Source organism: Elephantulus edwardii, unplaced genomic scaffold, assembly GCF_000299155.1.
Source record: "Elephantulus edwardii isolate Elephantulus edwardi_28Jun2011 unplaced genomic scaffold, EleEdw1.0 scaffold00263, whole genome shotgun sequence".
Classification (NCBI taxonomy): Eukaryota; Metazoa; Chordata; class Mammalia; order Macroscelidea; family Macroscelididae; genus Elephantulus; species Elephantulus edwardii.
This window is the reverse complement of record NW_006400013.1, coordinates 3,297,844-3,315,922: the sequence shown is the minus strand read 5'-3', so window position 1 is coordinate 3,315,922 and position 18,079 is coordinate 3,297,844. Positions and strand designations below refer to the sequence as shown.

At 40.1% G+C, this 18,079-nt stretch overlaps 1 protein-coding gene and 1 pseudogene across 1 annotated transcript in view; one reads left to right on the top strand and one right to left on the bottom strand.

The window, feature by feature from the left end:
* ZNF609 (zinc finger protein 609) overlaps nucleotides 1-18,079 on the bottom strand; it is a 234,463-nt gene that overhangs the window by 175,902 nt on the left and 40,482 nt on the right. The window lies entirely within an intron of this gene.
* LOC102868481 lies at nucleotides 7,048-7,515 on the top strand (annotated as a pseudogene).

The window sequence follows — 18,079 nt, the reverse complement described above, 5'->3', positions numbered from 1 at the left end:
CTTCTTTCATCACCATAGGCTCTTGCTCATATGTTGTTTCATGAAATTCTTCTGTGTCTTCCAATTCTTTTCGATACAGTGACTCAGTATATTCCTTCCATCTTCTTTTAATACTTCCGGGATCATTTAACATTCTGCCGAAAGCATCCACAGGCATCATCTTTAGGTTAGCTAAGCAAATCCTTATGGATTAAGCCAACAGAGCTTATGGGGAGTAGTTCTGGGTAAATGTGTCGCAGAGTAAAAGCAGATGAAACCACTTTAACTGAAGAAGAGTAGGTTTGGTAAATGGCAGGAGTCAAAAGAAAAGGCAAGAGAAGAGAGTCTATCTAGGTAACAATGTCTTCCCATTAAGTTTCAGTGCTATTCATTTGCAGGTGTTCTACTTTGCTCATTATTCTCCTAGAGAAATGTAACTCTTTTCCACTTTTCTACAGATCTCATCTGGCAGGCAAGAGGCAAGACCTAAAATGAATTTTATTTTGCTGCTAGAGTAGAAAGTATTTTGGGAGTACAAAAAAAGATCTTTTTCCTAATGTATAACAAGGCATACATAATCTGAAGAGTGAGCCTCTTATAAGAAAAAGCAGAAAATAATTATCCCCACTATTCATATGTTTTTAAAAATTAAAACTCTCTAGTCTCTAGCTCTCTTTTAAACCCAGCCTGTATTTCTGGCAGTTTTCTCTCAATGTACTGTTCCCATCGTTTGCTATGTATCAGAGAGCTGGACAATGACTATGGATGACTGAAGAAGAATCTATGCCTTCAAACTGTGCTGCCAGAGAAGAGTCTTGAACATACTGTAGACCGCCAAGAAAACAAACAGATCTGTATCTGAGAAGGTGAAACTAAGATTCTCCTTGGAGGCTAGGATTTTGAAGATCCATCTCACATACCTTAGGAATGTGGCCAGTAGGGATTTGTCCCTTGGAGAAGGACATCATGCTTGGAATGATGGAGGGACGGCGCAGTAGAAGACGACCCCAGATGAGATGGACTGATAAAGTAACTGGGGCAATAGGGATAGGTGTGTCAGCAGTGAAACTGGCTCAGGACAGGGAAGGCTTCAGAGCTGCTGACAAAGGGTCACTATGAGTCGCAGGCAACTTGATGGTGCAAAACAACAACAAGAGTCTCTGACTATAGCCAAATAGATTAATAAACTCTATTGTTCATATACTCATTTAACATAGTTTATTAGTAAACTATAGCCAACTTTACTAATAAACTCTATGATAATTTAATATATGTACAAAAAAACCCCTTAATATTTTAAGCTTAAATGACCAGGATGGCAGTCCCTGATATATGTGGTGACACATGACAGTGAGTATCTTGGCAATTGGCTCTGAGATCTTACAGTAGATTCCCTGAATATTAGATATTTCTAAGACATACTGAACCCATCTGAAGTACTTTTCCCCATCTCTTAATTCAACAAAAGACGACAAATAACTGAAGTATGCCTTCTGGATGAGGGTCATATAGGCCTCCAAAGGAGGCAAAAATTGGTTCTTGGCAGAGAAAAAAAAGTCTGAAGATATTTATAACAGTGATTTGTGGCCCACCAAAGGATGACAAAACATAAACAGATACACCACCTATTTTTTTATTAAAATATTATGAAGATTGGGGCACAATTAGGAGAGAAAATGTCAAAATGATGCCTTGGGAGGATAATAATGAAGAAATGGTTGAGAAACAGTGCTCTAGACTAGGAAATCAAATGTTTTCTGTAAAGAGCTAGACTAAAAAAACAAAAACACCTCAAATTCATTACCTCTGAGATAGAACTAACTCATAGCTGACCTTCCAGTGTGTTTTCCGAAGCTGTAAGGAGACTGCCGATCTTCAGAGCAGCCGGTCAAGCCAAACCACCGGAGAGGCACCACATCTGCATTGGCAGTGCACTCCCTTATGGTCCAGCATCCCCTAAAGAGCCAGAGGGTATATATTTTAGGCTCTTAGTGCAGGGTCACAGAGTCTATCACTATTTAGCTTTGCCACTGTAGCAAGAAAATAGTCACTGGTAATATGTAAATGAAGTAGCAGTGTTTCAATAGAACATTATGGATATTAAAATTTTAATTTCACACAACTCTCACATGCCATGAAATTCTGTTCTTTTTATATTTTCTAACAATTTTAAAATAGCCAATGAAAATATCAATCAACCGATGAACTAATAAATAAGATATGCCATATCCATACCCTAAAACATACTGAAACAAAAGGAATAAAGTACTGAGGAGAAATGTGGCATCAGGATTGGTAGAAGATATATCAACAATCTGCCATTTGCAGATGACACAACCCTGCTTGCTGAAACTGAAGAGGACCTGAAGCACTTGCTGCAGAGGGTCAAGGACTGCAGCCTTCAATATGGATTGAGGCTCAATGTCAAGAAGACAAAGATTCTCACCACTGGACCAATTGGCAGCATCAGGATGGACAGGGAAGAGATTGAGATTGTTCACAGCTTTAGTTTGCTTGTCTCCACATTCAACACTCTTGGCACCAGCATCCAGGAAATTAAAAGACGTATTGCAATGGGAAAGTCTGCTGCTAGGGACCTCTCCAAAGTACTCAAGAGTAATGGTGTCTCTCTGGAGATTCAGGTGCATCTGATACAGGCCATGGTCTTTGCTATCACTTGTTATGCGTCAGAGTTGGACAATGACTAGGGAGGATAGGAGGAGAATTGATGCTATGAAAACCAGGCCAGATGCTGATTGTGAAACAGACCACCAACTACTCATGTGCAAGTTCAAGCTGAAGTTGAAGAAAATTAAATCAAATCTACGGGAACCAAAATTAGACCTTAATTCTATCCCACTTGAATTTCAAAACCATTTCAGGAGTAGGTTTGCAGCCTTGAGCACCAAAGAGCATAGACCAAATGAGCTGTGGGAGGATATAAAAAATATCCATGAAGAATGCAAAAGATCATTACAAAGGCTGAAGAGGAAGAAAAGACCAAGATAGATGTCAGATGACACTCTGAATATTGTGTTAGAGTGCCAAGAAGCCAAAGCTAAAGAAAGAAATCAAGAAATTAAAGAGCTGAACAGAAAATTTCTAAGGGCAGCTCAGAACGACAAAGCAAGATCCTATAATGCAAAGAGCTGGAGTCAGAAAATCAAAAGAGCTGAACTCGCTCAGCATTTAAGCTGAAGAAGGTGAAAAACAAATTCAAGCCACGAGTGGCAATACTTAAGGATGCTTTGGGTAGAGTGCTGAATGATCTAGGAAACATTAAAAGAAGATGAAAGGAATATACAGAGTCACTGTACCAGAAGGAACTGGCTGACACAGAAGAATTTAATGAAATAACGTGCGAGCAAGAGCCTGTGGTGATGAAGGTGGAATTTCAAGCTGCTTTGAAGGAACTGGCAAAAAACAAGGCTCCAGGAGTTGATGGCATACCAACTGACATAATTCAACAAACAGATGCTGCCCTGGATGTGTTAAGTTGTGCCAAGAAATTTGGAGACAGCCACCTGGCCAAATGACTGGAAGAGATCGTTATTTGTTCCCACTCCAAAAAAATGGGTGACCCGACAGAGTGCAGAAATTATCAAGCAATATCAATATCACATGCAAATAAGATTCTGCTGAAAATTATCAAAAACCACCTGGAGCAACACATCAACAGAGAACTGTCAGATGTGCAGACGGGATTTAGAAGAGGTCGTGGTACTAGAGATATTATAGCTAAGGTTAGATGGATCTTGGCAGAAAGCAGAGAGTACCAGAGGAATGTCTATCTGTGCTTCATTGTGTGTGGTTCAAAACAAGCTGACTCTCAGAACATTTGATTGTGCTTATGCAAAACCTATACTTGGACCATGAGGCAAGAACAGAGCAAGGAGACACTGCATGGTTCAAAATTGGGAAGGGGTTCCACCAGGGATGTATTCTGTCTCCACACCTTTTCAATATGTATGCAGAACAGATCAACTGGAATTCTGGGCTGTACAAGGAGGAATGTGGCATCAGGATTGGTAGAAGATTTATCAACAACTTGCATTATGCAGATGACACAATCCTGCTTGCTGAAAGTGAGGAGGACCTGAAGCGCTAGCTGCAGAAGGTCAAGGACTACAGCCTTCAATACCATTTGAAGCTCAACATCAAGGAAATCAAAGATTCTCACCACTGGGCCAATTGGCAGCATCAGTATGCATGGTAAAGAGATTGAGATTGTTAACAGTTTTAGTTTACTTGGCTCCACATTCAACACTCTTGGTACCATCAGTCAGGAAATCAAGAGGTGAATTGCATTGGGAAAGTCAGCTGTCAGGGACCTCTCCAGAGTACTGAAGAGCAATGACATCAGACTGGAGACTAAGGTGCACTTGATCCAGGCTATAGTCTTCACAATTGTCTGCTATGCATCAAAGAGCTGGACAGAGACTAGGGATGACAGAAAAAGAATTGATGCCTTTGATCCGTAGTGATGGAGAAGAGTGCTGAATGTACCATGGATTGCTAGGAGAACAAACAAGTTTGTCCTGGAGAGGGTGAAGCCAGGCTGCTTCTTGGAATCAAGGATTCTGAAGCTTCATCTGACATACTTTGGGCATGTTGCAAGGAAGGACCAGTCCTTGGAGAGGGGCATCACGTTTGGGAGCGTAGAGTGACAGCGCAGGAGAGGAAGACCCTCGATGAGATGGATCGATTCAGTGATTGGGGTGGTAGGAGTACGTGTGTCGGAGACAGTGAGGCTGGCATAGGACAGAGCAGGATTTAGGGCTCTTGTACAGAGAGGGCCACTATGAGTCGCAAGCAACCTGATAGCACGTAACAACAACAACAACAATGCATATATTTAATATGTGAACAAAATAAAACAAAAAGTTTTGTCCTAATAGAACTTAGTTATATTTATAAACAATAAACAGAGCAATTAAACATTGACCCTTAAAAACAATGGTTTGAAATACACTTATTTTTGTCGGGTTTTTTTGGTTTGTTTTTTTTTTTAATGCTATGTGATGCTAATCATCTCTGCATAAGCAGTTCATTTCTCCAGAAAATGGAATCTTAAATAGCAGTTGTTGTTGTTAAGTGCTGTCTAGTCGCAGGCGACTCATAGTGACCCTATGAAGGAGAGTCCTCAACGCTTGGGTGTCTCTCATCCTCTCTCCAGGTTCATAGCAGTAAATCATAGTAAAATGTGATTTCTCATATAGTTTTTCATTGTGTTCAGTACAATAGTGTAAACTTTAACACCATTGGACCCTTACAAATGCCACTAATTATGCTGGAAGTGCTCCCATGCAGCACAGAAAAGTTATGACATTATAAGAAAAATTTTAATTGCATGAGGTAAGAATCATGAGGCTTCCCCTCACATACTTTAGGCATGTTCCTAGGAGGGGCAATTCCTTGGAGACAGACATGATCCTGGGACAGGTGGTGGGTCGGCAAAGGAGAAGATGACCCTCAACTGGGTGGACAGACATGGTGAGTGCCACAATGGGTTCCTGTTTTGTTTTGTGGAGGTTTGTTCCCTTGTAAGTTTCATTTTATTAAATGTGACTGAAGCAGACACCATGGTAATTAAAGAATTTAGCCAAGACGGCTTAGATAGACTTCTGGCCCACCAAGATCTCTAACACAACAACTGGGTACTGAATGACTTGATCTGACGAAATGGTACAAATGAAAGAACTTAAGTGGGCATTTTAGTACAATTTATAGAAAAGGTAAAATAAACAAGACATGCAGGTGGCCTGGTAGTGACCACAGAGTCACCCCTGTGGCTTTGGGGAAGGCAGGTTAAAGCTTCGCTCAGCTCTCGCCATCACTATTTCCCAGGGTGTGCTTGTCAAAGAGATACTCTGCAGGCTTGGGCCCGGGGCGCCCATCTTGTGCAAGTTGGTTATGTAGTCACCCAGTTGTTTGATGGATTTCACCTGCTCATCCAGGTTATGTGTCTCAGTGAAGTCACACAAATAAGGGTCGTTCTGTCAGTGGACAGTCTGTGCAGTTCCAGTAGGGACTGATTTACACTTTTCGGCAAGTGTAGCACACACTCAATTGCATTCAGCCCACCCTCCTAGTCATCTTGGTCTGGTTTCTTGATGTCCTGAATGAAGATGTGGCCACTTCACTGGTTCTGCAGTTTCATCAGTTTCTCTGTGGATTCCCTCTCTTCGTGGAATTGGTGGAGAAAATATTTGGCAAAATTCTTCAAAGCCACATGATCATGGTTGAAGTAGTAAAACATGGATAGATAGGCATAGGAGGCGTTGAGCTCCACCTTGACCTGGCAGTTGATGGTGGCCTCTGAGTCCTGGTTGTATTCTGGGGTACCTGTGAAGGGGACACTGTCATGGCAGTGGTGGTGGAGAGGTGGCAGCTGTGCATTGCTAGAGCGGAGGCGAGGCCCTTGGGGCTTCTGGGGTGCTGATGTGAGGAGGTGGCGGAGGACTGGCTGGAAATGACTGGCAGGGGAGATGCTGGCGAGCTCTGGGTTCCATTCAAGCACTGTTGAAGCAAGAGGTCACAGTGACTCTGCGGAACTGTCTCCACAATGGGCTCTTGTGTGTCAGGAAATATTAGGTTGGCACAGGTTAGAGCAGGGTTCAGATCTTTTGTTCATGGGGTCACTGAGTCATACTCGATGTGGCACCTGACAACAATACTGTAGCAGTAAAGAAGCTCCAGTGGCTTAATAACAATGAGCTGTGCTGACAATCCAAATGGACATGGTTAGAACTCACTAGCTACTCCACTGAAGAAAGATGGACAATCAACTCCTGTGCGATTTACTGCTTCTGAAAATCCACTGCAGGTTCAGCTAATAAGTTGGTTCCAACACAACAATAGCTGTTGGGGTAAAGAATTACACTCCCAACACAAAGCTTCATGGGTGAAAAGATGAGTAATCTCCTTCCCTGCAATAAACCTGCTCAAGGATAAATTCTGACTTAAGGATACATATCAATGACAAACAAACACAGTTTGAGGTCAGCAGTTGTGCTACCATTTCAAAAGAAATACACACAGCTCTTTTTTTCCCAAGCAATCAAGAAGATGGCAGACATTCAGACCAAGTGTGTCTACCAAAAGCAGCTGACAATCTTCCAGAATGAAAAGAGAGTCCTGTCAGGAGAAACTGGCAAGGAGAAGTTCCTGTTTTATAACAAGAACATTGGTGTGGGCTTCAAGATGTCCAAGGAGGCCATTGAGGACACGTACATTGACAAGAAATGCCTTTTACTAGTAACATCGCCATCAGAGGGCAAATTCTATCTGGTACAGTGACCAAGATGAAGAGGCAGAGAACCACTGTCACCCTATGAGACTACCTCCACTACATTCACAAGTGCAGTCACTTTGAGAAGCACCACAAGTACTTGTCTGTGCACCTGCTTCAGAGCTGTCTAGATTGGTGAAACTGCTATCGCTAGTAAGTGCCAGCCATCGTGCTCGATCGTGTGCTTCAACATGCTCAAGATCACCAAGGCCACTGGCACCAAGAAGCAGTTCCAGCCGTTCTGACCCAAACAAAGCCCCCAAGTGAAATAATAGTTAAATTTTTATTCCCAATGAAAACATAAATTGTAGTTGCACATATGGGCTGTTTCCAATCACTAACGAATGGATTGAGAAATCATGGTACATTCACACGATGAAATACTATGCAGCAGGTAGGAGCAATGATTTTGAAATTCACTACCTAACTTGGGAGGTTCTGGAGAGCATTATGCTAAGTGAACTAACTTAGTCCCATAAAGAGATATATTGTATAAGACAGAAATAGGAAGACAATAATTAAAAGGTATATGAGGATTCAAGAGGGGAAGGGTAGGAGCAGAGTGGTGAGGATGGGCAGGGAGTAATCAAAGTTACACAATTTGATGGGTAGAGGGAAGGGTGGGTAAAGGAAATGGGAAAGATCCGGTGTGAAAAACAATGCATACAAACTTTCTAAGTTGTTGTTATTGTCATGTGCTGTAGCGACCTTATGTATAATAGCCCTAAACTCTGCTCTGTCCTGTGCCAATCGCACCGTGTCCAACACACCCATCTCGATTACCCCAGTCACTGAATCAATCCACCTCCTAGAGGGCCTTCCCCTCCTGCACTGTCCCTCCACCCTACCAAGCATGATGTCACTCTCCAAGGACCGATCCCCTCCTTACAACATGTCCAAAGTATGTTATAGACAGAGTCTAGGAATCCTTGTCTCAAACCAGGAGCTGCCTGGTTTGACCCTTTCCAGGATGAATCTGCTTGTTTTCCTAGCAGTCCACGGTACCCTCAAAATTTTTCTCCAGCACCACAACTCAAAGGCATCAGTTTCTCCTTCTATCCTCCTTAATCACTGTCCAACTCTCTAATGCATAACAAGTGATAGCAAAGACCATGGCCTGTGTCAGATACACCTGAGTCTCCAGAAAGACACCACTGCTCTTCAGTACTTTGGAGAGGTCCCTAACAGCAGACTTTCCCATCACAATACATCTTTTAATTTCCTGGCTGCTGGTGCCAAGAGTGTTGACTGTGGAGCCAAGTAAACTAAAGCTGTGAACAATCTCAATCTCCTCACCATCCAACCTGATGTTGCCAATTGGTCCAGTCCTTGTCTTCTTGACTTTGAGCCTCAATCCATATTGGAGGCTGCAGTCCTTAATGCTCTGCAGCAAGCACTTCGGGTCCTCCTCACTTTCAGCAAGCAGGGTTGTGTCATCTGCATAACGCACGGATAATCTGTTCTGCATATAGGTTGAAAAGGTATGGAGACAGGACACATCCCTGGTGTACACCCTTCCCAATTCTGAACCATGCAGTGTTTCCTTGCTCTGTTCTGATGACTGCCTCTTAGCCCAATTTTAGGTTTCTCATTAGCACCATCAAGTGTCCTGGGATTCCCATTCTTCTCAGAGTCAGCTACAGTTTGTTATGATCCACACAGTCAAACGCCTTTGTATAGTCAATGAAACACAGATAGACATTCCTCTGGTATTCCCTGCTTTCAGCTAAGATCCATCTAACATCAGCCACAATATCCCTAGGACCACGACCCCTTCTAAACCCAGCCTGGACTTCTGGCAGTTCTCTGCTGATGTGGTGTTCCAGTTGTTTTTGGATAATCTTCAGTAGAATCTTGCTTGCATGTGAAATTATTAATATTGTTCTATAGTTTCCACACTGTTGGGTCACCCTTCTTTGGGATGGGAACAAATATAGATCTCTTTCAGTCAGTTGGCCAAGTGGTTTTTCTCCAGATTTCTTGGCACAACTTGGTGAACACATCCAGGGCAACATCTGTTAGCTGAAATATGTCAACTGGTATACCATCTACTCCTGGGGCCTTATTTTTTGCTATTTCCTTCAAAGCAGCCTGAACTTCTTCATTCATCATCATAGGCTCTTGCTCATATGTTGTTTCATGAAATTCTTCTGTGTCTGCCAATTCCTTTCGATACAGTGACTCAGGATATTCTTTCCATCTTCTTTTAATACTTCATGGATCATTTAATATTATGCCTAAAGCATCCTTGATTATAGCAACTTGAGGTTTGAGAGCTTAAGAAACTTTGTAAGTAAAGCAGTATAAAATAAAAAAAATTATTTTTTTAAAGACAAATTAATCTGGGGTTAAGACCATAGTGAGTATGGTACTCACTTAAACCTGTGTTTTCAATGCTGGATAAAAAGATACTTTGCAGAACTGCAAGGTTTTTGGACTTGCTGGCATAGCTACAGCATGGATTTTATTAATATCCTTTTCTTTATTCACTATGGTCTTAACCCCAAGGATTCTCACCACTGGACCAATTGGCAGCATCAGGATGGATGGTGAAGAGATTGAGACTATTGACAGCTTTAGTCTACTTGGCTCCACAATCAACACTTTTGGCACCAGCAGCCAGGAAATTAAAAGACGTATTGTGATGAAGAAGTCTGCTGTTAGGGATCTCTCCAGAGTACTCAAGAGCAATGGTGTCTCTCTGGAAATTCAGGTGCATCTGATACAGGCCATGGTCTTTGCTATCACTTGTTATGCATCAGAGAGTTGGAAAATGACTAGGGAGGAGAGAAGGAGAATTGATGCCTTTGAGCTGTGGTGTTGGAGAAGAGTATTGAGGGTACCATGGACTGCTAAGAAAACAAACAGAATCATTCTGAGGAGGGTTAAACCAGGCTGCTCCTTGGAGGCAAGGATTCTGAGGCATTGTCTGACATACTTTGGTCATGCTGTAAGGATAGACCAGTCCTTGGAGAAGTACATCATGCTTGGGAGGGTGGAGGGCAGGCGCAAGAGAGGAAGGCCCTCTATGAGGTGGATTGATTCAGTGACTGGGGTAATCGGGATGAGTGAGTCGGAGACAGTGTGATTGGCACAGGACAGAGTTTAGGGCTGTTGTACAGAGGGTCACTATGAGTCGCAAGTGACTCGACGGCACATAACAGCAACAACAGCATGAAAGATCCTTGAGAATATTATGCTAAGAAGCCAGTCACAAAAGAGTATATAATTCCATTTATACGAAGTGTCTAGAATAGGCAGATTTATAGACAGAAAGTGAATTAACGACCCTAAACTACCAGGAGTCCCAATGGCATAATGTTTAAGGACTCAGCTAACTTCAAGGCTGATGGTTTAAACACATCAAGGAGCTCTTCAGAAGAAAAGGTATGATGATCTACTTCCATAAAGGAAGCTCTAGTGACCTCGTGTTAAGAAGCTGTGTCATAATCCCAAAGGCATGGGGTTCAAATCTATCAGCTGCTCTGTGGGCCAAGGATGGGCAATCTTCTTCTATGCAATTAACTGCATCTGAAAACTCACTGGAGGATTGGCTAGGAGTTGGTTTTGACATGACAGCATACAACAATACCACTCCCATTAAGACTACAGAACAGGAAAGAAATTTTAGGGGGCAGTTCAGCTCTGTCTTGTTAGGTTTCTGCACATAACAACAGCGTGAAGAGGTGATGTGGCTGGAAAGAAATGGAAGGTGATTGTTAAAGGTTATAGGGTTTCTTTTTGAAACGCTAAAAATATACTAAAATCAGACAATTGTGGTTATTACCCCCCCAATGAATTGCATACTTTGAGTTAATCTTATGAGATGTGAATTATATCTCAATACAATCATCACAAAATAATGTCATAAAAAAGGAAGTCAATATAATAATATGGTCCACAAACCATAATGTGTCAAATATCAATTTATTAAGTAACATCATAAAGGAGGAGAAATTAACTTAATCTTAAGAGTTTTGGCAGAGTCTCATCAAAAGAGGCAGATTCTTCAAAGCTCTATAAGAAAAATACTACTTGTAATCATTAAGCCACACAAGACTTGAACTGACCAGCTGATCCGAGGGAGAAAGAGGGGCAAGTCGCTGCGCATGGGATTTACTATACTGCCTCTGAAAACTAGGTAGAGGGTCAGTTATATGGGTAACACCACCACCAATGTTAGTATGTATATACTCAGTAAATAAACTCAATGAGGAGACAGAGATTCTGCATTTCTGAAGGGTTTCCATGATGCTAATACCTTACGGACCACACTCTGAGAGCCAGTAAATCTAATCAGTGTATGATCAGTCCAATATTTACAGTAACCCATAACTGAGTCATATGTAAGATAGAAACTTTTAAGAAAAAGTAAAGGAATACATTCTACTCACTCCAGTGGGTCCTTGGGTTTTGGCTCCGAAAGCAGGGTAACAAATATTTTCTTTCAATTTGCAATATGACTGTATGTAGTCACAAACACCTCTCTCATCCTTTAAAACACAGGGTTGCCTGTTAAGAAGTCATCAGAGTCCTAGGTACAATTTTTGGACACGGATACAGAGACAAAGCTCTCAGTGTTTCCCAGAAACTCACTAACATGATTCTCAAAGAAACTCTAGGCAGCTAAAGAAGGTGAAACAAAAACAAATAAATGAATCAGAATCAAACCCCAATGGTGTTAACTTTAGAGCATGTGAAATTATATTAGCTAAGAAGCAAGAACCTAGGGATCCTGGCAGCTGGGAATTCTGTATAAACTAAGTGTTAAAAATAACAGTGGAATTGCTCATGGAGAAGATTTCTTTTTTTAATAGTTTAGCAGTTACTCCAACCTTAAAAAAAAAAAGTAGCATATTACCAAGAACCAATGCAGGACTGCAGGCATTGGCAAAAATTAAGGCCAGAAGAATTGATGGAATATCCATTGACATGAAAAGAAAGGACAGAAAAGGGGGAAAGTGCTCTGAAAAGTCTAAAATATTTAAATACTTATCAATAGTAAAATGGATAAATTGTGATATAGCCTCATCACGAGAATAAAGCAATGAGATTAAACAAATTACAATTATATCCAACTATATACATGAATGTCTCCTACTCAAAAGTATATAAAGTATGGGGGAGGGGGTCAGAAAAAGGAGAAGAGAAAAATGGGTAGTTTTTAATCTATCCAACCCTTCTAAGCACAATATAACCACTTATCAAACCTAAACAATTCATAAGGAGGAGAAAAATCCAGAAAACAGATAGAACTATGGTTTAAGTAAATATGTTTAAAATAATACTGCAGTACTGACTAGAACCAGAGAATCATCTCACTTACATGTTGTTTTTCTGATGCAGTTAACTAATATATCCAAGTCAGGGACTCATTTTCAAGCAGTTCAATTAAAGACAAGTGTAACTCCTCTAAAGTTAAAAAAACTTATTATAAAAGCAAAATCAAGCAAATAAAAAAACCTAAAATACTTGCAGATGGTTTTATACAGATCTCACTGCCTTCGAGTCAGAATCAACTCACAGCAGAGGTGGGTTGCTGAGACTATACATCTGACAGGAGAAAACTGCCTCTATTTTTCCTAAAAAGCCACTAGTGGATTTCAACTGCCACAGAGGTGAGGCCTTTGAGTTATCAGCACAAGCCCCTCCAGTGTACACCACCAGAACTCATTAGCAGATGGTAGGAAAGAGTAACAAGGGGAAAAAAATGATACTGGTCAAAACCAAAACTGTTCTTGTACACAGGCATTAGCTCTAATAGGGATCTCCTCATGGGTTTTCCCTTGAGAAAATCTCAAGTACGAATTTCAAAAGAACATTTTAATTTGCATAATTCATTTACTTGGGCAATTTTCCGAGTTTCATCAATACCACTCTAAAGGTGGTTATTCTGAGAATTTCTTTTTTCCTTTCCTATCAAACACTCATGCAATTAAAGGAAAAGAAATATAAGGCAGCAGTGACCTTTTTAAACTAGCAATAAAGTTGTAAACACTAATCTAATGCTGCAGTATATGACTGTGCTTTTCGGCTCCTGTTATACTTTTTAGGAAGAAAGTGAGCTAGTAACATTATATTTGTGAATATAAATTCTCAACATTTTCCTCATATTTTGAGACTGGAAGGGAGTGGAATAGAATTTATTAAGTAGAGAATTGACACAAGGCTTTGTTGCTGCTGTTACTTGCATTTGGGTCAATTCCCATTCAGGGTTCATAGGATTCTAGACTTGTATATAGAAAAATGATAAACCATATTCTTAGATGTTTTTGTTATGTCAAAAGATAGTTGTTTTATTGTTGTTGTTGATATGTGCCATCAAATTGCTTGCGACTCATACAACAGCTTTAAACCCTTGGTCTATCCTGTGCCAATCTTAATGTCTCTGACATACTTACCCCTAATACCCCAGTCACTAAGTCAATCCATCTCATCGAGGGTCCTCCTCTCTTACACTCTCCCTCCATCCTCCCAAGCATGACGTCCTCTCCAAAGATGGTCCCTCCTTGCAACACGTCCAAATTATGTCAGACAAAGCTTCAGACAAAGCTCCTCCATGGAGCAGCCTGGTCTCACTCTCTCCAGATCAAACCTGTTTGTTCTCCTAGCCATCCATGGTATATTCAATACTACAGCACCACAGCTAAAAGGCATCAATTCTCCTTCTATCATCCCTAGTCATTGCCTAGCTTTCTGATGCATAGCAAATTATTTGCAAAGACCATGGCCTCAATCAGGCACACTTTTGTCTCCACAATGACATCTTTGCTCTTTAGTACTTTGGAGAGGTCTTTGACAGCAGACTTTCCCAATGCAGTTCGTCTTTTAATTTCCTGGCTGCTGGTACCAAGAGTGTTGATTTTGGGGCCAAGCAAAGTAAAGCTGTTAGCAATCTCAATCTCCTCATGATACTGCCAATTGGACCAGTGGTGAGAATCTTTGTTTTCTTGATGCTGAGCTCCAATCAATATTTAAGGCTATAGTCCTTGACTTCTGCAGCGGGAGCTTCAGGTCCTCCTCAGTTTTAGCAAACAGGGTTGTGTCATCTGCATAATGCAACTGTTGATGATTCTTCCCCCAATAATGATGCTACATTTCTCCTCATAGAGCCCAGCCTCCTAATAATCTGTTCTGCAGAGAGATTGAAAAGGTATCGAGAAAGGACACAACCCTGGCTTACGTCAATATTATATAGTAGGGATATATTACTTTATTACATGGTTACAATAATTTCTCCTTTAAATCTAAGGCATGAATGTAATTTCAATCAATTCTCAAATTCTAGAAAAAATAATAACAAAATATTTGTAAAGTTAGTCTAGAAAAAAGGAAAACAGGAACAATTTTACCCTGTTATCTATACAGCCTAATCTTATGTGACTATGTTATGAGTATTATAAGAGCTTTACATATATTAATACATTTAATCTTCAATAAACCTGTAATATATGTAATATTTTAATCCCCACTTTACAGATGAGATTGATGTCTAGAGAATTTAAATAACCAGCACTAATTCATTTCACTAGTAAATGGTAATCATTCACCTAGGCAGCTGACCACAGTGTTAAGCTTTTAATCATGCTATGCCCCTCCCTTGCAAACAGAGCTTCAAGAGGACATCATAAATATTAAATGGCTTCTCAAGTCAATTAGAACATATGAAAAATATCCAATAAATGATGTAGAGACAAATGCTCTCAAACAGAATTTGGGAGAAGAGAGAGTATTATATAAATATAGTACATCAAAATAAATACAAGTTATTTTAAAGAACCAAACATAAAATCAAAATAATTCGTTTAAAAAGTGAGTGATGAAATATTTTTCAAATTAAACATGAAATGATAAAGACTGACAAATTTCACTAAATAAAAACCACTGTAAGACCAGAAATATCCATTTACAAGACATGTCAAGTTATTCCAAATTAAGTCATAAATTTAATGCAGCCTATAAAAATCTCAGCTATGCCTTTAACATAGACAAGTTTATTCTAAAATATATATGGAAAAGTACAAATCCCAAAATAGCTAAAATAATGCTGACTTAAAAAAAGGAGACAGAATCTATGCTAAGGCTTATTATATAGCGACAGTAATTGAGACTTTTAAAATTAGCAGTGAAACTGATATAACAAATGAAACATTACATATAACCACGAAATAGACCCTTAAAAATATGATCAACTAATTTTTTTTAAAAGGTACAGAATAATCCAATAGTAGATGGACAGTTTCTTCAACAACTGGACATCCACAGAGTAAAAAAATGAAAATTAAACATCGAACTTTTTAAGAAAAAAAAAAAATCAATCAAAAAATGGATCACAAGCTTAAATACAAAACATGAAACTATTAAAATAACATGAGAGAAACTCTTCAGGACTACTAAAAAACATAATAGAAAAAAATCTGATAATGTGACATCATCAAAATGAAAATTTTTGCTCCTTTAAATTTCCTGTGAAGAGGATAAATAGCTGCAGAATGGAAAAAACATTCTGCAAATCATACATACAGCAAAAGGACTAGGACCTAGAGATAGGCAGATATGAAAAGATATTTTCCCTATAAATATATCCATAAGGAAAACATGAAAAAGATGTTCAACATCATTAGTCATTCAACTCAATTCCCTGCCGTTGAGTCAGACCCAACTCATAGTTGACTTTTCATTGGGTTTGCCAGGCTGTAAATCAACCTCAGGAGACTGTCCCTCTTTGTCCCGTAGCAGCAGAGCAACACACAAGACTCCAGTGAAGATGGAGGTGGTTGTACACGATGCAGGTGGGCAGGAATCAAAGAAAGGTCTTCCACATGAAAGGTGAGAATTCAACCAGTGAACCACTAATACCTCTAAGCAGGCATGAGAATGATAAGCTGCAATAGGAAGAACTTGGAATAATTTCAGTCAGCACAACATAATCTTTACCCTAAAAGCTCAGGAACTGGCAGTACTAGATAACTTCAGCTTGAGGGGCAGAGGCTGGGAGTTGGGGGATAGTAGAGGCAACATTAAGAATTAGTAAGACTGATTAAAACATGTATATGAGGGGGGAGGGCTGGGCGGGGAGAGAAGTGCAGCAATGAATGAATGGAAATCCAAAATCTCTGTAAATGCTCATTAAAATTATTTTTAAAAAAAATTACAAGTAACGGGGAAAAAAGTGCATATGAGAGCTACTTTACACTCCTTGACAGCTTCACGGATTTAGATCATGGACACCAGTCTCCGGAGAGACTTTAAATCCATCTATGGAGTGCACAGTGAAGAAGAAGAGCACCACAGTGAAGAAAAAAAAACAACCCAACAAAATAACCAAGGAATTACAAGCGGATTTAATTATACTCAATGCTGAAAGCTGAGGCGTCAGAGTTTGTATGGGGTTTTTTTGTGTGTGGGTGTTTTTGTTGTTTTTCTTTTCTTTTCAACTTTGTTTACAGAAAGTTGGCAGTCAGGGGCCTTATCTTATACCCCAGGAATGGAAGAGCCTTCCCCCAACCCTTTAAAAGGACATTAATAAGTCCAAGAGGAAACACCTAAAGAAACGGACATCTGGAGTTGTCAACTCTAATAACCTGACACCACCACCCCAGGGTGAAGTCCACCATATACTTGTAAAGCTCTGAATGCTTCCAATTAACTTTTCAGTTGGCTCATCTTCAAGATATTTAAAACACAGCAGACAACCAAATACTAATGGATAACTGAAGAAAGCTTCTACAAAGAGAAACTAACAATTTACAAAGGAGTCACACCTGTGGCTAACGGAATCTAAAAAGAAAAAGATAGTAGTATTCACTATATTGTGGAGCTAGAGCCAAAGAGGAGGAAATGGAAAATTTCTACCAACTGTTGCAGTCAGAGATCAATCAAACATGCAATCAAGATGCACTGATAATAATGGGCGACTGGAACGCAAATGTTGGGAACAGGGATGAAGGATCAGCAGCTGGAAACATGGACTCGGTGACAGAAATGAGGCTGGAGATAGAATGACAGAATTCTGCACATTCAAGGATTTATTAATTGCAAATACCTTTTACAAGAAACGCAAACGCAGGCTATACTCATGGATTTCACCTGATGGTACGCATAGGAATCAAACGGATTACATTTGTGGAAACAATTGCTCGAGGAGCAAACAGATTCATTCTGGAGAGGGTTAAACCAGGCTGCTCCTTGGAGGCAAGGATTCTGAGGCATTGTCTGGCATACTTTGGTCATGTTGTAAGGAGGGACTGGTCCTTGGAGAGGGACATCATGTTTGGGAGGGTGGAGGGCAGGCACAGGAGGGGAAGGCCCTCTAGGAGATGGATTGATTCGGTGACTGGGGTAATCAGGATGGGTGTATCATAGACAATGAGACTGGCACAGAACAGAGTTTAGGGCTGTTGTACACAGGATCGCTATGAATCGCAAGCGACTCTACAGCACATAAGAACAACCACAACAATCCTTTTCAGTACTTTCTGGTTATCATCTGTTGTGTTTACCTATCTTCAGCTAGTTAATAGCCTAGCTGACAGAACTCTTATCCACTGCTGATGAGACTGCTCATCTATTCTTCCTAAATATTCAGAATGATACAGTCAAACCATTATAGAGTAAGCAAAGCTTAATAATCGAATTCAGACCTTCATGAAATAACAATGATTTCTTTTAAGTGAAATCTAATGCGTAAGTTCCACTGAAGAGTCAACACTGGCAGACTATGTTTATCAGATAGCATGGTACTTACCATTACAAAATAAGAAAGAAATGCCAGTAATTCTGAGGTAAACCTAAAAGTGATTTTCCATG